This window comes from Rhinoderma darwinii, chromosome 6 (genome assembly GCF_050947455.1).
Source record: "Rhinoderma darwinii isolate aRhiDar2 chromosome 6, aRhiDar2.hap1, whole genome shotgun sequence".
Classification (NCBI taxonomy): domain Eukaryota; kingdom Metazoa; phylum Chordata; class Amphibia; order Anura; family Rhinodermatidae; genus Rhinoderma; species Rhinoderma darwinii.
Window position 1 is genome coordinate 79,210,299 of NC_134692.1, and position 21,850 is coordinate 79,232,148.

Below are 21,850 nucleotides of genomic sequence, written 5' to 3' on the forward strand. Positions count from 1 at the left end.
CTGTCTCTGCCCATAGTTGCTGCTCCACGTGTCGACGGTGGCATGTACCCTGCTGCACACGGATAATTGCAAGGACTGGCACACCTTTTCCTCCACGTGCTTGTGCAAGGCAGGGACAGCTGTTTTGGAGAAGTAATGTCGGCTAGGTATTCGCCACCTAGGCTGAGCGCACGCCATCAATTGCTTGAAGCCGGCGGAGTCGACCAGGTGGTACGGCAGCGACTGCACCACCAACAACTTAGCCAGGTGTGAATTAAGCCGCACGACAAGTGGATGACTGGGTATATATTGTTGCTTATTGGACAACGATTCCGTAATGGATAACTGACGAGACGTAGGAGGAGCAGTAGATGACAGTGATGATGATAATGACAACGACATGGTGGATAAGGCCTGGCTACTACTTAGATGACAGGGACTCGGAGCAGCAGCAGCGGCAGAGGGGTCTTCATTAGATGTACATGATGATGGTGGGGCATGTCGATTGTCCCACATGGCCTTGTGATGCCGCTCCATGTGTTTACGTAGAGCGGTAGTTCCTACATTGCTGCCTTGCCCACGCCTTACTTTCTGCTTGCAGATACGGCACTGTGCCATGTTTTCGTCCTCCGGGAAGGTACAGAAAAATTGCCACACGGCAGAGTACCGTAAAGAGGTAGTACCACGTCCACCACCACCACCCGAGCTTGCCCCTTGTCTGGCAGGCTTTTTTCGGGAGCCTACACCAGCATCAGTGTCGCCGTCACCAGCTCCTGAGCTGACCCTACCGCTGCAACGTTTTGCAGATTGACTTCTGCCCCTACCTCGGCTTGGCTGTTTATCACGGCCAGTGCCGCCACTACTACCCTCCTCCTCTGACGCCATCATCACCTCGTCACCTGGTTCCCACGTCCTGTCTAAAACAACATCATCATCATAGCCCTCCTCATCATCCCCGCCACTTCTGTCACTGTGTTGTGAATGTGATGTGACATCATGGCGGGCTCCATGCCCCCCCTCATTACTGCGTCTGCCACCACGGCTACCACCACCAACACCCCCACTACCACAGCTATGCGTCTCGGACACCGCTTTCACCTCCACCACCGCCGCAACACACTCCGTTGGCTGACTCGCGGAAAACAAATCATCATCACTATGTTGTTCAGTATCTTCCTTCGCACCCAAGGAGATGTCTCTTAGGACTCTCAGGAAAGATGGCTTCCCGCTAGGAAGGGGGAGTGAAGACATAGATGATGGAATGGAAACGCTAGAAATACCTATATTACTACTGTCACTGTTCCAAGGAACTGTAGAGGATCTGGAATCCAACGAAACCTGGCTTGAAGCCAGATCGTCAGAGTCTTCCTGCTGAGATGACCGCGAGCCAGCCAACCAGTCCACAATGGCCGTATTGTCTAAAGTAACCCGCCCACCGGAGGAGATGGACAAGTCTGGCTTGCTGATACTGCTACTACTACCAGCAGGCACATGGCTGCTGCTACTAGTGGAACTGGGCACATGTATTGTGCCACAAATGCTGGTACTGGGTCTGGCACCAACAGATCCAACATTTGGACTGGAAGAGGACACGGCATGGGTGTTTTTTCCTCTACCCCGTCCTTTCACAACCTTTTTTTTACCAGACATTTCACTGCTGGAGTGCAGCAAGTTGAATCAAAACCCGGGGGATGAGCCCCTTCTAAAAGCGTATTCACACTGACACTGGCTTGGCAAACGGCAATGAATGAGAACTTCTATCAGCCACGCCGCGGTGCACTCAGGGAATGCTGGTCGTTGTAGTACTACTAGGCTGCCTGTATTGCAAGTTTGATTGTTATTTCGTTATGTTAACGGCCGGGGATAAGCCCCTTCTAAAAGCGTATTCACACTGACACTGGCTTGGCAAATGGCAATTAATGAGAATTTCTATCAGCCACGCCGCGGTGCACTCAGGGAATGCTGCACCTTGTAGTACTACTAGGCTGCCTGTATTGCAAGTTGGATTGTTATTTCGTTATGTTAACGGCCGGGGATGAGCCCCTTCTAAAAGCGTATTCACACTGACACTGGCTTGGCAAATGGCAATGAATGAGAATTTCTATCAGGCACGCCGCGGTGCACTCAGGGAATGCTGGGCCTTGTAGTACTACTACAAAGGCTGCCTGTATTGCAAGTTGGATGCAACGGGGATGAGCCCCTTATAAAAGCGTATTCACACACTGGCTGAGTAGTGAGTAGTGGATGAGCCCCTTCGATTGCTGGATTCCTGCCTTTTAGATTCCTAAAGCTTTCCCTTACTGCACAGAGATGCTATCCCTACAGCTCCTGTCTGTAAAATGGCCGCTGAGCTCCGTGCATAGACTTTTATTGCAGGCTTGAGCCCGTCCCTATGCTGCCTCTCGATTGGCTGGGAGAGCCGTTTGCAAGGCATTATGGGGTAACCTGATGTCAGGTGATCTTGTGAAATCCTCCATTTTACATCTAACATGTGGCAGGCGCCAAAATGTAGCCGGGTTCGGTCAAAACGGGTTCGGCCGAACCCGGTGAAGTTCGGATTCGCTGCGAACCGAACTTTTCACAATGTTCGGACCGAAAACGGGTTCGGTTGTCCCGGTTCGCTCATCTCTAATCCTGGGTTTTCAAAAATGAAAATAAAAAAAATTCCAGTTTTTCTGCATCTAGATACCCCATCTGAACTCAATACCCCATAATGAAAAAGTGAAAACAGAATGTTAGTAATCTTTGGTAATTTATTTAAAAGGAAAAACTAAAATATTGCATTGACATAAGTATTCAGACCCTTTACTCAGTACTTAGTTTAAGCACCTTTGGCAGCGATAACAGCCTCCAGTCTTCTTGGGTATGATGCCACAAGGATTACACACCTGGATTTGGGGATTTCCTGTCATTCTTCACTGCAGATCCTCTCAAGCTCTGTCAGCTTGGATGGGGACTGTCGGTGGACTCCCATTTTCAGATATCTTTAAAGATGTTCGATTGGGTACAAGTCAGGGCTCTGGCTGGACCACTCAAGGACATTCACAGAGTTGTCCCTAAGCCACTCCTGTGTTGTCTTGGCTGTGTGCTTAGGGTCATTGTCTTGTTGGAAGGTGAACCTTCGGCCCAGTCTGAGGTCCAGTGCACATTGGATCAGGTTTTCATTAAGAATATCTCTGTACTTTGCTCCATTCATCTTTTCCTCAACCCTGACCAGCCTCCCTGTCTAAGCCGCTGAAAAACACCCCCACAGCCTGATATTGCCACCACCATGCTTCACTGGAGAGATGGTATTGGGCAGGTGATGAACAGTTCTTGGTTTCCTACAGACATGACTCTTAGAATTGAGGCCAAAATGTTCAATCTTGGTTTCATCAGACCATAGAATCTTGTTTCTCACAATCTGAGAGTCCATTAGGTGTTTTTTTGCAAACTCCAGTTGGGCTTTCATGTGTCTTTTACTGAAGAGAGGCTTAATTCTGGCCACTCTGCCATAAAGCCCAGGTAGGTGGAGTGCTGCAGTGATGGTTGACCTTCTGGATTTTTCTCCCATCTGCACGCAGGATCTTTGTAGCTTAGCCAAAGTGACCATTGGGTTCTTGGTCACCTCTTAACAAGGCCCTTCTCCCCCTATTACTTAGTTTGGTGGGGCGGCTAGCTGTAGGGAGAGTCCTGGTTGTTCCAAACTTCTTCCATTTAAGATATATGAAGGCCACTGTGCTGTTGTGGGGGAGTATGGAGCGGGCTCACGGGCAGAGCCTGCTCCATAAAACAAGCATTTTGGCTGTATGTTACAGCTGATACTTCAGTGTAACGAGCGGGATGCTACTCATTTAACCCCTCTGATGCCAAGTTCAATAGCAACCACAGACTATAAGAAGTTAGAAACACCGGACAACCCCATTTGATGTTTCATCGCTCCCCTGCGACGTGATCAGGGGGTGCAGATGGTTGTCATCGTAGCTTGGGGGCCTGATGAAAGCCCCCAGGTCTGCCATCTTTGTACTCCTAATAAGGCCTTTAATAGGAGTCGGTCAGAATCACGATATACTGCAATATATTACTATTGCAGTATATCTTGATTACTGGTTTAAGTTCCTTAGGTGAACTAATAAAAAACATTAAACACAGTTAAATAAAATTAAAAAAATAAAATAAATTATATATATATATAAAGAGTTTAAAAAAAAAAACTTTTCCCACTTTCTTCCAAACGCAATGTAGAAAAAAAAATTAACATAACTGGTATGGTCGCGTCCGTAAAAGTCCAAAATATTACAATATAACAACGGTGAGCGTAGTAATAAATACAAAACTAAATTAAAATGCCAGAATGGCTGTTTTTTAGTCACCTCATTTCCCACAAAAAAGGAATAAAATGTGATCAAAAGTTCTCTTGTACCCCAAAATGGTACCTATAGAAAAAAAGCCCTCATACCACTCAATCGATGAAAAAATAAAAAAGTTACGGCTCTCAGAATGTGGTAACACGAAAGAAGTTTTATTTTTAACAATTCGTTTTTTCCTTGTAAAAGTGAAAAAAAAAACAAAACTATATAAACTAGGTATCATAATGGCTTGTCTACATGTAACTGAATTGCTGAAGAAAATTTCTGCTGCATTTCCGTTAAAACTAGCAGACATTCCGCTGTGGAAAAACCGCACCATTTCCTGCTTTTTTACTGCAGAATATGGTGCGGATTTTGATGTGTTTTTCTCAATGTTGGGAGATGTGATATCTCCTCTGAAAAATGCAGCAATTTAGTCCACTTTCCGCAGGACGAATTGACCTGCTGCGGTATGAAAAACACGCACCGCAGGTCAATTTCTGGTTGGAAGTATTATGCAGCGTGTGGATGAGATTTGTTACATCTCACCCACTCTGCTGCTACTGTATTCTGCTGCGTATTTTACGTCCGCAATTCCAATGTAAGCCTATGGGAAAAATATTGTGGAATAATTTTTCCATCGGACATTGCACAAATAGAAGGTCAATTCGCCACCTGTGACTGCACCCTTAGGGTAATTTCATACCACAAGTAAAAATGGCTGAAAGTTACGGAGCTGCTTTCAAGGGAAAAATTGCCTTTTTTTTTTAGCTGTTTTTCAATTGACCTTATGAAAAACAGCTCCAAAAATGGCTCAAGAAGTGACATGCTCCTTTTGTTTACGCAGCATTTTTTAACGCAGCGTTTTTAAAACCGGCATAAAAAAACGACCCATCTGAACTAAACGCCATTTTTCCCATTGATTTCATGGGGAAGGTGTTTTTCGTCATTTCAGTAGCATTATTCAAGGCGTATTTTGAGGCGTTTACGCCCTGAAATATGCCTGAAAACACTGTGTGTGGACATACCCTTATTGGGCTATCCTTTTTTCATTAAATCCCTACACTCTGCTCTTTCTGTCTCAGAAAAACAGGAAATTTTGTTTATTATGTGTGCTCTATTGGCCAGTATGTGAACTGGATAATTAAAAAAAAAATGTATATACATAAGTAGTCATATTTAAAAATAACAAAAAAACACCAACATTTAAAAAAAAAAATATATATATATATAAAAAAAACATATTAAATAATATATCCTTCTGATTATTCATTCCCTTTAAAATTTCCTGTAAAATATACATTTCAAAATAACCTCATAGATAAAAAGAACTTTGTAACAAAGAGTGTCATTCTGTTATCCGTAGAAACCTATCCGTTTACTGATTCTATTTTCACCCCTTCCCAGAAAAATAAATATAATAATAATATCTAACTTTTTATTAGTACAGTTTTTATACATGAGGTCTCTAGGTATTGATGGGTCTTGCTTTAGATTTAATTTCTTAGGCCTCATTCACACGACAGGGTCCGAGTGTCGGCCGATAAAATCGGCCGTTTTGGGACGTTTTTCCCGGCCGGTTTGCATCCGTTTGGCATCCGTTCCGATTCCGTTCCGGGCCGTGTTGCCGTTTTTAACGGCCGATTTTGACCCGTTTTGCATCCGTTTTTTTCCCTGTCCGTTTTAAAATCGGACGAATTTCATTTAAATTTGTAGCCACACACAGCTCTCTGTAGATAATGGCACACAGCCCCCTGTAGGTAATGCCACCCAGCCTCCTGTTGGTAATGCCACCCAGCCCCCTGCAGGTAATGCCACCCAGCCCCCTGCAGGTAATGCCACCCAGCCCCCTGCAGGTAATGCCACCCAGCCCCCTGCATGTAATGCCACCCAGCCCCCTGCAGGTAATGCCACCCAGCCCCCTGTAGGTAATGCCACCCTGCCCCCTGTAGGTAATGCCACCAAGTCCCCTGCAGGTAATGCCACCCAGCCCCCTGCAGGTAATGCCACCCAGCCCCCTGCAGGTAATGCCACCCAGCCCCCTGCATGTAATGCCACCCAGCCACCTGTAGATAATGCCACCCAGCCCCCTGTAGGTAATGCCACCCTGCCTCCTATAGGTAATGCCACCCTGCCCCCTGTAGGTAATGCCACCAAGTCCCCTATAGGTAATGCCACCAAGTCCCCTGCAGGTAATGCCACCCAAACCCCTGCAGGTAATGCCACCCAGCCCCTGCAGGTAATGCCACCAGCCCCCTGTAGGTAATGCCACCCAGCCCCCTGTAGGTAATGCCACCCTGCCCCCTGTAGGTAATGCCACCAAGTCCCCTGTAGGTAATGCCACCCAGCCTCCTGCAGGTAATGCCATCCAGCCCCCTGCAGGTAATGCCACTCAGCCCCCTGCATAATTCCACCCAGATAATGCCACCCAGCTCCCTGTAGGTAATGCCACCAAGTCCCCTGTAGCTAATGGCACCAAGTCACCTGTAGGTAATACCACCCAGCCCCCTGTAGGTAATGCCACCCAGCCCCCTGTAGGTAATGCCACCCTACCCCTGTAGGTAATGCCACCAAGTCCCCTGTAGGTAATGCCACACAGCCCCCTGTAGGTTGCACCACCCCCCCCTTCCAGGAGAAGTCACTGACTTCAATGTCCATATATGCACAGTTTAGTCACTTACTTCTCCTGGAGAGGAATCCCTGGCCACAGGGTCGGGGATTCCGCTTCAGAAGTGAGTGACGTCACTGTGTCCATATATGGACTGTGTAGTCACTCACTTCTCCTGTAGCGGAATTCCCTGCCACAGGGTCGGGGATTCCGCTTCTGAAGTGAGTGACGTCGCTGTGTCCATATATGGACAGTGTAGTCACTCACTTCTCCTGTAGCGGAATCCTCGGCCATAGAGTCGGGGATTCCGCTTCAGAAGTGAGTGACGTCGCTGTGTCCATATATGGACAGTGTAGTCACTCACTTCTCCTGTAGCGGAATCCACAATCCCCGACCGGGGATTGGGGATTCCGACTCCTACAGGGAGCAAAAAAATACCCTCCTCCTCCTCACATGCACTCTGCACTGTGAGGAGGAGGAGGAGAGAGAGCGCGAGCGACGGAATACATGGCCATCACTCGGGACACATTCCGGTGATGGCCATGTATTACTCGGCCCCATAGACATCTATGGGAGCCGGGCGGCCGGCTAAACGGCCGAAAATAGGGCATGTCCAATTTTTTGACGGCCAGGTTTCCCGGGCCGTCAAAAAAAACTGTCGTGTGAATAGCCCCATTAGGGGTCTATTGTTCCTACTGCAGCCGGGTGATGGCCGATTTATGAACAGCCGTCACCCGGCCGGGAAACCCTGTCGTGTGAATAAGGGCTTACTAGTACTACACATGTGTGAATATTTAGTAAACTAATTTAGACATCATATTGATAATAAACTGCACTTAGCATGATGCACTATAATTTGTAAGAGTGAAATTGCACAGCTCGGTATACAAAGTTGAACAGAATCAAACGTGCATAAAGTTGCAATGTGTAATTCAGTTGTAATGTGAATATATCACCTCTGGCCTTTCTGAGATACCTCTCCAAGTTATTCCTTTCAGAATTCTACTTGCTTGTTTTCTTATTTCTGTGTAACCTTGGTACAGCCAGTTCAGTAAACAAAATATTTTCTCCAGTGCAATTTGCTTGGCAGAACACGCAGAAAACCATAAGACAAAGCTGACACCTGCTCTTGTAAATGGAAGGTCAACTGGTATCGCCATCTGCATCATCATTAGCTTCAAATCATATATTACCTACGAGCGTTTTATCTTTGTTATGCTGTCAAAGCCAAAAGCCTTCTTTTCTTCTTTACAGTTACTTTTCAAGTAGATAACTGGGAAAACTTTTCTGCTTATAAATTTATCTGTATATATTATGCATGGACTTCTCCTTTGAAATCCATGAACAACAGATGTTTAACCTAAACTATTGGGATTCACCACGTGTAACTATGCCCTGGACTATGATTATAGTGTGTGGCCAGAATCATTCAGTATTGAAAAGAAGGCTGTATAGGGAATATTAGTAATAAGGTTGCAGGCTTACAATTTATTCGTTTATTTTGTTGTGCAACACACAATAAATAAGAAGTGAAAAGATGTGCACAACATTTTCTGGTCTGAGTGCCACATTGTTAGAGTGTATTCTACCATTTCCAAGGGCCCCAATAAAACTTGAAAGGGTATTCCCATTATGAGACATGTATGGTATATAGACAGTATATGCTATAAATGCCTGAAAGGTGTTGACCCACTTGTGGCACTCCCATCTATTGGGAGAACAGCGAAACAGCCGAGCATTTCACAACTACCATAAACTACAATGGGGAGAGAAACACTCCTCCCTGAAGTGCTAAACAGGAAAAAAGGGGGACCTTCATTGTACCAATATATGAAGGTCCCAGAGTTGGTACCACCACCTATGAGATATTTATGGCATATCCTGTGGATAGGATATAAATGTCTCAAAAGAGAATACGCCTTTACAAAAAAAAAAACCTCTGTGTATAACTGATGCACTGTTATGCCCTGTGCAGGGCATAAGGGTGCAGTGCTTAACGCAGGGATTCCAAGAGCACCAAAGAGAATACCAGTTATGCACTGTCCCATCAGGCCTTCACTAGGCATAACATAGTAAAAGTTTTGCCTAAATTGCCCCTGTAGGTTGCTTGAAAATATAACTTGCGTATACAGCCCTGTCTTTCTGAACTATCGGGACACAGAAAATCATATATTTGTCCTGATGGTTGGGGGCTACACAGAACGGCATTGTGGGCATTAGGATGTGGACCCCTGATCTAGGGGTCATCAAAATATATAAATAGTTTCTTATTTCAAAATTCCCTATTATACTTTTATATTGTCCCTGGGTTACAAAAAAACAACAAAAAACAAAACATTTGAAATTGTGATCTTATATCCATGAGCTCTACCATTTTCTATGCATTGATTGTATTTCAAGGTCGCAAGATAGTTGATTTCATTTAAAGTGCCTTGATTATTGATGTATTTTCTTTAGAATGTTTCTTTTATGTCCATTTTCACTTTACCTTAGTTTCATCTGTATGATTCATCTGTTGTCATCCTTCAGCATTGTCATGGAGCCCGTAGGGAATGAAATGGTCACGAGCCTGAGAAGGGTGGTGTGAACCCACTGTGTAAACAAGGGATTTGATGTAGCGCTTACCCCGGGGAGGTGAGTCTAGGGGGTCCCCATGTATTCACCCTTCAATGCCTATAAAGGGATCTAGACTTCGTTGCTGGGGAACCCAAGGTCGCTACCCCCAGGGTAGTCTCCCTTGGCAATGGCCAAAGAAAACAGGCATACTATAAAATCAGTAAATAGTATGCATGGTCAGATAACAAGAGTCAGGGTAAGCAGCAAATGGCCACTCACAGTTCGTTAAGCAAAAGGTCGGAACAGACGGCTGAGGTTTGTCACTAGTCACAAGCAAGAAGTCAGGGCCGGTGGCAGACAAGGATAGTCAAGTGTACAAGCAGATGTCAATCACAGGGAAATCCAACAAAGTATGATAAAGGTAATCACAAGACTAGCTAGGATGTACCTTTTTGCTCAGGCAAGGTGTAATAGAAGGTGAGGTCCCTTTACCCAGGGAAAGCTGTGTTGCAGATTTGCCATGCATTGGACCTTTAAGACTTCAATAGTCAGCATGTGAACTAGGAGGTGCAGACAGAGAGTGGCGGCAATGGAGGCTGCAAGAAGACCTGACAGGAGGTTGTACTCAGTGCCAACCAGGCGACACAGTGAAGAGGTAAATATATAACAAGGAGAGGCAGCAGTTTCAGGCATCACATTAGGCTAAGATTCAGGGCCCACCAGCTCTGGAAAACATTTATGCCTTATTTATTTATTTATTTCAGTTACTTATATAGCGCCAACATATTACGCAGTGCTGTACAGAGGTCCTCTTTTACTGTCCCCATTGGGGTTCACAATCTAAATTCACTATTGGTATGTTTTTCAGGGTGTGGGAGGAAACCGGAGTACCTGGAGGAAACCCACGCAAACACAGGGAGAACATACAAACTCCATGCAGATGTTGTCCTTGGTTGGATTTGAACCCAGGACCCCAGCGCTGCAAGGCAACAGTGCGTGCTAACGCCTTAGCTCACACACCTTAGCTCTTCCTCTTTTGGCCGTGATTTTCAAGCAACATTGAACGCCAACAGCTAGCTGCGCTATTTACTTAGAGGATGCAGGCTGAAGGGATCCTTACTGCAGTCTCTCCTCCAGGAGAGTGCAGTGGCGGATCCCACTGTTAGTGCGCCTACACGGCACTCTGCCCGAACCTTGGTACTCATGTTTCCGAGGACACAACGGACAGAATTCTTAAAAATGAGTATGTAGATATCTAGTCCCTTTTGTCCATGGATTCGCTCACAGGTCATAAGGAACGTCGTTTTGAGAGAGGGGTTCAAATGAAGCCTAGAGTCGCTAAAACATTTGGTAACTGGAAACAGGCTTTCGCTATTTTAGGTTGTGTGTTAGGGCAGAAACGACCTGAATGTTCTTATCAGTTATTTGTTTATTTCGACACTATCTTTAGTGCTAAATCTCATGGTGGCTCAGCCTGGTGACGGTATGACGAGGAGTTTTCGGAGGAGGCTGGCTCAGAGACCTGAGGTGGACTGGAATATGAAGGCTACTGATATGTGGTTGCGTTTGATGTCACAGCGACCCTTTCAGCCGGCTGCCTCCTCCTCCGCATCTATCACCAGAGCAGATACCAGGTTTGAGGTTGGTGCAGTGCGAATATCAGGTGCCTGTTGGCTTTTTAATGAAGGCCACTGTAAGTTTTATGCCTTGTGTAAGTTCAAACACAAATTCTCTAACTGCAGAAGAGGTCATTCCGCAGTTAGGTGCTCCCGCCACTACGCAATCCTGCCTTCCAAATACGGGTAGGGGAGAGGACCCCGGTGCGTGTTCCCAAGATGCTCCCCTGGTTAGATCGGTACCTCAAGATGGAGGAAGCTGCTCTGCTTAGATTTGGCATTTCTTTCAGTTTTTTTCATTCCATTTACTTTTCAATCTGCTCCAGTATTTTCTAGGAATTTGATGTCTGCTTCAGAATTTCCGTCTGCTATGAGGGAAAAGGTTGAGAAAGAAGTGGCGCTGGGTTGCATGGCTGGCCCGTTTATTGATCTGCCCTTCTCCAACCTGTGTGTGTCCCCCCTCAGAGATGTCCCTAAAAGAGGGCCTGGGAAGTTTAGTCTCATTCATAATCTTTCTTATTCAAAGGGAAGGTCTGTTAACCCCTTAATGACGGCCGATACACGGCGGCCACTAATGGGCTTTATTCTGATGCAGTAGCTTTTTCACGGCGCTGCCTCAGAATAAATAAACAGAGCAGGAAGCCGTTAAATGTCCCTGCTCTCAGCTACCAGAAGTAGCTGAGGGCTGGGGGCATCCCTGCTTGAATGGGTGAGATCGATATTAGTATCGATCTCACCTGTTTAACCCCCCAGATGCGGCGCTCAATAGCGAGCGCCGCATCTGAGTGGCTTTGGAGAGAGGGAGGGAGCTCCCTCTCATCCCCCAGGCACCCAGCGATAAGATTTCCGAATGTCTGTGTCTCCGATGGCAGCCAGGGGGTCTAATAAAGGACCCCAGGTCTGCCTGTAGTAAATGCCTGCTAGGTCATGGCCTAGATGCAGATGCCTGTCTGTTTTAAACGGACGGCAGTAATACACTGCAATACAGAAGTATTGCAGTGTATTATAAAAGCGATTGGATGATCACATATTAAAGTCCCCTAGTAGTACTAGTAAAAAAGTAAAAATGTAATTTAAAAAAATGTGAGAAAAAATGAAAAAAACACTTTTTCCCCTTACAAAATGCTTTACTATTAAAAAAAAAAAATAAAGCAAAAAAGTTACACATATTTGGTATCGCCGCGTCCATAACAACCCAGACTATAAAGCTATTACATTATTTAACCGCACGGTAAACGCCGTAAAAAATAAAAAACAATGGAAAAATTGCTGTTTTCTGTGAATCCTGACTTAAAGAAAATGTGATGAAAAGTGATCAAAGAGTCGCATCTACTCCGAAATGGTACAAAAAAACCGAAATGTCGTCTCGCAAAAAAAAAAAGCCCTCATACAACTGCATCGGCAGAACAATAAAAAAGTTATGGCTCTTCAAATATGGATACACAAAAACAAATAATTTTGAAAAAAAAGTGTTTTTACTGTGTAAAAGTAGTAAAACATACAAAATCGATACAAATTTTGTATCATTGCAATCGTAAAAACCTGTTGAATAAAGTTATTGTGTTATTTATACCACACGGTAAACAGCGTCGATTTAGGATGCAAAAAGAGTGGCAAAATTTCAGGTTTTTTTCTATTCCCCCCCCAAAAAAAGTTAATAAAAGTTAATCAATAATTAATATGTACCCCAAAATGGTGCTATTAAAAAATACAACTTGTCCCGCAAAAAACAAGACCTTATACAGCTGTGTCGCCGCAAAAAAAAAAAAGTTAGAGCTCTTCGAATGTAAAAACTAAAAAAATTGCTTGGTCATTAGGGCCTATAATGCAAGCAGGGGGAAGGGGTTAATGATGGCATCAGCAAAGATCTTGCTACAGTTTCTTATGTTTCTCTGATAGTGCAATTGATGTGGTTTGTCGTGCAGGTCAGGGGGCCCTTATGGCTAAATCTGGTATTGAACCCGCTTTTCGTTTGTTACCAGTTCATGCAGATTGTTTTAATTTATTTAGATGCCATGTTGATTTTTTTTTCTATTATGACATGGGTTTCGCTATCTATGGGGGGGGGGCTACATGGTGCTATCTACAGGGGGGCTGTATGGCACCATCTACAGGGGGGCTGTATGGTGCTATCTACAGGGGGATGTATGGCACTATCTACAGGGGGGGGCTGTATAGCACTATCTACAGGGGAAGGAAAACTGCAGCACACATGTATTGAAGGTATAGAAAAAAAGGCGTAGGCTGTAATGGTGAAATAAACTTCCTACGCCTTTTTTTTTTTTATACCTTCAATACACGTGTGCTGCAGTTTTCCTTTTCTTAATGTCTGTTTGGAGTTGATAGGCTATGACTCTCATTCTGCGTGCACCAGATGTTTGAAGCATTGGAAGAATTACCCTCCATGAATATTGGGACTGTGATGTGCTGCTGCTCTCTTTTTTTCTACGATCTACAAGGGGTTGTATGGCACCATGTACAAGGGGGAGGTGGGGGCGCTATGTACAGGGGGTCTGTATGGCACTATCTACAGGGGGACTGTATGGTACAATCTACAGGGGGGCTGTATGGCACAATCTCCAGGTGGGGCTGTATGGCACTATCTGCAAGGGGGCACTATCTGCAAGGGGGCTGTGTGTGGCACCCAGGGGGGCGGGCCCAGTCAAAAGTTTGCTATGGGGTCTTTCCTAGTTACGTCCCTAACGGTAACTAAACGACTTTCCCTTGTAAATTAAAACCCTTGAGATACAGGAAATGCTAGAGATAGGAGACAGGATCCTGAAGAAAAGGATTGGAAGGGAAAAGGAGAGAGCGCCATTGAGACAGGGGCAGAATGGAAGGAGACATCTGATGAAAAGGCATAAAATCTGGAATTCTCAGGAAGAGTAGTGGAGACCTGTAGAAGTAGAAATCCTTCATCGGTTAAGTGGTTATCTGGTTAACCCTTTCATGATCAGAAGTGAAAGGGGCCTTCATGACCAAAGCAAAAGTTTAGCTTTCGAAATGCTGAACTCTAAATTATTTTCAATTATATTGTTTTACCAATTTTTTTGCATTTATCTATTTTTTTGTTTATTATTCTTTTTACATTTTTCTGTTATTGTATTTTATTTTATTTTTTTACAATAGGGGCATGTTAGTAGAGAACATTATATATGTGTTCCCTGCTGTCCTCATATACATATCAATGATAAAAATGATCTAATTGTAACAACCTATTAGATCACTGTTATCAGTGATCTGTGCACAAAAAGACACAGATCCTCCCTCCAAGCCCTCTCTGCACATAGAATTCCTGTGACGCTATTACTGACGTCACAAGGTTCCCTAGCAACCGCCCGAATGCAGAAGCAGCAGTTTCTGCATTGGCGAACACATCGCTCCATATGCGTATAGGATTTTTGTGAACGCTGTCAGTACATGATAGGGCTATCCCAAGACAGCACATATATTAACGACTGCAGGCGCAAGGAACAGTTCCTTAGCACATTCATTTACGTGATGTGGGAGGGAAGGGTTTAAGGATAAATGTAACGTTAAAGAGTAACCACTAAGCTTGCTGTGCCTCATAGTCAGTGAATAACCATATACTTGGGTGCCACTAGAATGACAGGTATATTTAGTAAAAACATTATTTTCAAAATTCAAATGGTCCGCGAATGTGTTTTTTTTTTTTTTTTGCAAATCTCTTTTTATTGAAGGAAATATACACTACAACAAACATATTACAGCATATGTGGTTTTGTATGCACAGCAAAAATGAAAGATTGGGCCATTAGGCCTCATTCAAATCAGGAAAAGCCAGGTACAATTGATTCGAAGCATATTTAGACTAGAAAATAACATGAACTATATACAAACAGAGATTTCCACGTTGTCTACAAAGCAAGAGACAGGGGGAGAAATATTTACCCTAAGATCAAGAATGTCAAGTAAGTTGGCATGTTATTTCTACCCGGGACTTCTAAAATCCAACCAAGGTTTCCACACTTCTATAAAGCTATCTTGTCTTCAAAGTTCCCAACTCAACAGTTCCTTCATTCTGCATATTGAGTCTACTTTCATGAACTACTCTTGTGTGGAGGGGGGTTCTTTTGATTTCCAATACAGGGGTACAAGCAGTTTAGCTGCTGTGAGTAAAGAGATCATGGCGGCTAGGTCGGAAATCTCCGGAGGGAACCCAGAGAAGTATCAGAGGGGCATCTAGTGAAATATTAGTTATGGTGATCCGTTGGATGGTGTTTGAAACTTCCTGCCAGAAAGGTTGGATATGTGTACAGTTCCACCAGATATGGGTCATGGTGCCTTTCTGTGACTCACAACGCCAACAGGTATCTGTCTTTGTGAGATTAGTTCTGTGCAAAAAAACAGGAGTTCTGTACCATCTAGTAAAGGTTTTAAAAGAGTTTTCTTGTATTCTAACACATCTGGAAAATCTGTGAGAGTGTCTTAATATCGTGACGACTGTGTCTCTTGAGAAAGTGATCCCCAACTCCTGTTCCCAGACTAAGAGGTAACTACGTTTATTCGGAGTCCTGTCTAACAAAAGTCCTTCATAAATATTTGATAGAAGGTCTCTAGGCAGAGAGGGGAGTAATAAAAGGGTTTCCAACAATGATGGGTCAGATATCTTCGGAAATTTAGCAGAGAACTGTCTCACCAAGTCGTTGAATTGTGACACCTGTAAGAAGTTTATTGAACTGTCAGTTATGTCTGGGAGCAAAGACTGGATGGAAGGGAGTACCCTGGGTTTAAAGGCTTCAATAATCGTGATCTTCTCTCACTTCTTGCAGAAGTTATGTATTGGAGTCGGGCAGCCTAAAATACTAGGGACAAGGTTTAGAGGCGTTAGGGGTGAAATGCAAATCGAGAGGTCTTTGAAGGCCAGGAACTTACGGAACACCTCAACAGTACCCTTTATGGTGGGGCTAATAAAAAAGCAGCTGCACTATATTTGGACGTAGTATTCCAGATTTGAGCCGCCAGAGCAGGTTCCAGAAAAGCCATTTCTGCAGATAAACTAGGAGAGGAATCTTGTGATCTATGTAAGTTTATCCATCTGGTGGACGGCATGGTAGTACAATTGAGAGTCGGGTAGGCCCGTGCTCCCTGTCAAGGTTTTAAGGATAAGGAGTCTATGTGGCAATCTCGGTTTCTTGGAGGCCCAAATGTATTTTGAGAAAATTTGTCTGATAGAATTAAAAAAGGAGTTTGGAAGGCGAACAGCTATAGCTTGTAGTACGTATAACAATTGTGGGAGAATATATACTTTCACATAGTTCTTTTGCCCTGACCAGGAGATAAAAGGGATAGTAAGAGAGTTAAGGTGTGTGCGGAATTTATTAGCTAAAGGGAGAAAATTTAGGGGGTAAAGCATAGGTGAGGATTTAGGCAGTTGTATCCCCAGGTATTTAACCCCTTCCCGACATCCGCCGTATATATACGGCGCTGTCAGGAAGGTGTTCCTGCAAACCGCAGTACAGTTACATCGCAGTGATGGTGCGGGCTCAGAAGCAGAGCCGGCACCATCACCGCAGGGTGACAGCTGTATTATACAGCTGGCACCCTCCTGTAACTGCCAGGACTGGAGCTATTCTCTGATCTGGCTGATTAACCCCTCAGATGCTGCGCTCAATAGAGCGCAGCATCTGATGGGTTTTAACCGACCGGCAAGCCAGCAACGCAATCGCTGGGTTGCTATGGAAATCAGAGGCCAAATAATGGCGTCCGAGTCTGCCTTGTATGGGAGTCGATGAGGACCCGCCTGCGGCGTGTCCTCATAGGCTTGCTGTCAGTGAATAACTGACAGCGCTAATACGTTGCACTACATATGTAGTGCAGTGTATTAGAGTAGCGATCGGGGCATCAGGCTCTCAAGTGCCCTAAAGGGACAAGTCAAAAAAGTTAATAAAAATGTCGTCAAACAATAAAAACACACACGTTTCAAGTAAAAAAAAAAAAACTAAACTGCCTTTTTTCCCATAGTAAGTCTTTTATTATGGGAAAAACCATAAAAAAAATTAAAAAAACTATACATAATTGGTATCGCCGCGTCCGGAACGACCCAAACTATAAAACTATTATGTAATTTATTCCGCACGGTGAACGCCGTAAAAAAAACATGAAAAACAACGCCAGAATCTTTGTTTTTAGGTCACATTTCCTCCCAAAAAATGCTATAAAAAGTGATCAAAAAGTCACATTTACTCCAAAATAGTGCCAATAAAACGACAATCCATCCCACAAAAAATAATCCCTGACACAGCTTTGTCCACGCAAAAATAAAAAAAGTTATGGGTCTTAGAATATGGCGACACAGAAAACAAATGATTCTATAAAAAAAAAGTGATTTTATTGTGCAAAAGCTGCAATACATAAAAAAACTATATAAATTTAGTATCAGCGTAATCGTATCGACCCGCAGAATAAAGTTGACATGTAACTTATTGCGCACTGTGGATGCCGAAAAAAACCCCAATAAAAACCTATTCCAGAATTGCTTGTTTTTGGTCATTTCCTATACCAAAAAGTGAAATAAAAAGTGATCAAAAAGTCGTATGTGTTCCAAAATGGTACCAATGAAATCTACAGCTGGTCTCGCAAAAAAACAAGCCCACACACAGCTCCATCTACCGAAAAATAAAAAAGTTATGGCACTAGAAATGCGGTGATGAAAAAACATCTCAATGTGCAGGCCGGAGGGGAACATTCCTTCAGTTTCAGGGCCCTGGTATTTAGAAACTAGGAAAGGGAAGGGACATAGCACATCCGCTGGAAGCGAGGGCGCCCGTATTATACCAGCGCAAAACTTTCCCTGCAAAACTTCTCAAACTACAAAGGAGAAAAAGTCCCCAAAGGGTGCAGAGTGTTACAAAAGGGGATAAGAAAGAATACAGTTTATCAGTGCGACATCGGCCTGTGCATAACAGATTGCTTCACAGCGTAACACACATCTATGGATAATTGTATTATTTACCCCATTATTATACCCTCTTATTATGCCCTGATGTACTCCGCACAGATTACATATGCCCCCACATTATGAACTGAAATACCAGCAAAAGTCAAACAAAACTACCAAGCAAAATCCATGCTCAAAATGGCGGTCTTTCCCTTTTTAGCCCTACAGTGTGCCCAAACAGCAATTTATGTCCACAAGTAAGGCATTACCATACCCGGGAGAACCCGCTTATCAATTTATGAGTTAAGATTCTCCAGTGGCACAAGCTGGGTACAACATATTGTGCGGTGAATAGGCACATCATTGGAAAAATTGCAATTTTCACTTTGCATCATCCACTGCGTATTAATTTCTGAAAAACACCTGTGGAGTCTAAATTCTCAATACACTCCTTGATAAATTCCTTTAGGGATGTAGTTTCTAAAACGGGGTCACTTTTGTTTGGTACATCAGGGGTTTTGCAAATGCAACATGCTGTCCGCAAACCATTCCAGCAAAATCTACGCTCCAAAAGTTAAATACCGCTCCTTTTCTTCTGAATGCTCCCATATATGTGAATAGCCATTTATAACCACATATGAGGTATTACTATACTCGGGAGAAATTGCTTTACAAATGTTGGGGTGTTTTTTCTTCTTTTTCCTTGTAAAAATGAAAAATGTTGATCTAAAACGACATCATATTGGAAAAAAAATTAATTTTTAATTTTCATGGCTTAATTCTAATTAATTTAGCAAAAAACCTTTGGGATCAAAATTTACTATACCCCTAGATGATTCCTCAGGGGGTGCAGTTTCCAAAATGGAGTCACTTTTGGGGTGTTTCCACTGTACTAGTACTACAGGGGTTCAGCAAATGTGACATGACGCCCAGAAACGATTCCAAAATTCAAATGGTGCTCCTTCTGTTCTGAGCCCTACTGTGTGTCCAAATAGCAGTTTATGACACATATCGGGTATTGTTTTACTCTTTCAGTCCTTGTGGAAATGGAAAACAATTAGCTAAACCTACATTTTCTTTGAAAAAATTTAGATTTTCATTTTTACGGCCTACTTCCAATAAGTTTTGTAAAACACCTGTGGGGTCAAAATGCTCACTATTCCCCCTAGATAATTTCCTCAAGGGGTTTAGTTTACAAAATGGGGTCACTCCTGGGGGGTTTCCACTGTTTTGATCCCTCAGGGGCTTTGCAAATGCAACATGGCCTCCGCAAACCATTCCTGCTAAATTTGAGCTCCAAAAGCCAAATGGCGCTCTTTCCCTTCTAAGCCCTGCTGTGTGTCCAAACAGCTGTTTATGACCACATGTGGGGTATTGTTTTACTCGGGAGAAATTTCTTTACAAATTTTATGGTGCTTTTTCTCCTTTATTTCCTGTGGAAATGAAAAAAAATTAGCTAAACCTATATTTAATTTGAAAAAAATTTAGATTTTCATTTTCACAACCTAATTCCAATAATTTCTGAAAAAAACCTGTGGGGTCAAAATGCTCACTATATCACTAGATAATTTCCTCGAGGGGTATCGTCTCCAAAATGGGGTCACTTGTTGGGGCTTTCCACTGTCTTGTCCCCTCAGGGGCTTTGCAAAGGCGACATGGCAACCGCATACCATTCCTGCTAAATTTGAACTCGAGGAGCCAAATGGCTCTCTTTCAATTCTCAGCCCTGCCGTGTATCCAAACAGCCATTTATGACCACATGTGGGGTATTGTTTTACTTGGGAGAAATTGCTCTACAAATGTTGTGGTCCTTTTTCTCCTTTAGTCCTTTTGTAAATTAAAAAAAATTATTTAAACCTGCATTTTATTTGAAAAAATGTAGATTTTCATGGCCTAGTTCCAAAAATTTCTGCAAAAAACCTGTCGTGTCAAAATGCTTATTATACCCCTAAATAAATTCCTCGAGGGGTGTAGTTTCCCAAATGGGGTCACCTTTGGGGGGTTTCCACTGTTTTGGTATCACAAGACATCTTCAAATCTGACATGGTGCCTAAAATATATTCTAATAAAAAGGAGGCCCCAAAATCCTCTAGGTGCTCATTTGCTTTGGAGGCCTGTGCTTCAGTCCAGTAGTACACTAGGGCCAGGTGTGGGATATTTCTAAAAACTGCAGAATCTGGGCAATAAATATTGAGTTGCGTTTTTCTGGTAAAACCTTCAGTGGAAAAAAAAAAATGGATTCAAAATGAATTTCTGCAAAAAAAAAAACGAACTTTGTAAATTTCACCTCTACATTGCTTTAATTCCTGCGAAATGTCTAAAGGGTTAAGAAACTTTCTAAATGCTGTTTTGAATACTTTGAGGGGTGCAGTTTTTAAAATGGGGTGACTTATTGGGGGTTTCTGATATATAAGGTCCTAAAAGCCACTTCACAACTGAAATGGCCCCTGTAAAAATAGCCTTTTGAAATTTTCTTGAATATGTGAGAAATTGCTGCTAAAGTTCTAAGCCTTGTAACGTCCTAGAAAAATAAAAGAATGTTCAAAAATGATGCAAACATAAAGTAGACATATGGGATATGTGAAATAGTAACTATTTTATGTGGTATTACTATCTGTCTTACAAGCTGAAACATTTACATTTAGAAAAATTCTAATTTTTGCAATTTTTCGCTCAATTTTTGTGTTTTTCACAATTAAATACTGAATGTATTGACCAAATTTTACCACTAACTTAAAGTCCAATGTGTCACGAGCAAACAATCTCAGAATCACTTGGATAGGTAAAAGCATTCCGAAGTTATTACCACATAAAGTGAAACATGTCAGATTTGAAAAATTAGGCTCTGTCAGGAAGGTCAAAAGTAGCCAAAGTGGGAAGGAGTTAATATGGGTAGCCGGCCATTTGAACGTGGTAAGACTTTTAAGTTCATTCACTTCTCGGACAGTAGCGGTGACGTTAAGTACTTCTGATTTGTCATAATTGATTTTAAAATTGGAGACCCAAGTGAAATTTTCAAATATGTATAGAATGTGAGGGAAGGCCTGTCTTGGATTTGTGATTAGCACTAATAGGTCGTCGGCTAAGGCCGCTGTCGAGTGTGTGAAGTCTCCGAGTTTGATGCCCTGGATGGACCGCAAATGTGTTTTAATAAAGGGGAACCACTCGAGAAAATCCCACATTACCTGTATCCTTGGTACATTGCCACAAACAATATTTCTGTGCTTTTGGAAGAGCCTGGATCAGATTTCATGATGTCTTTTATGCACTTGGTAAAATAAGCCAATAAAATAGCCTGATTAATTTATATTTACTATCCATCTAGCTAGGACAACAAATTCAGTTTTAACTTCATAAGGACTTGTTTCAAGTACTTTCATAGGACTGAAGGGCAAAAATCCAAAATGTCAAGTAACAAAAGTGCAGTGAGGTTTCATGCTTTTCAAAATTCACCAACGGAATAGATACACATTCCTGTACATAATGAGCCCCACATGCAGACTTAAATGCATACATTTTTTCAACTACTAAAGCAATAAATTATTACATATTGAAAAGTGTGTTATGTGCAAAGAAAAGCAATATAAAATGCCATCTTTAGAAGAAAGGCATTTAAGAGATTTTATAAATTTTAATAAACAAAAATGAGATGGTGAAAAAAGTTTTCATCTACTACTACATTAACTTAACTTGATAAGTTCTCTAACCTGACACGTTTCCTGTTCTATGTGTTTTCTTACAGTAATTTATAAATGCCCTATCTCCTACCTAATCTGATAGTCGCTGTAATGTAGATAACAGGTTTTTTTTTTTTGTTTTTTTTTTAAACATTTATTTTTGATGGATTTATGACTATTTTTCA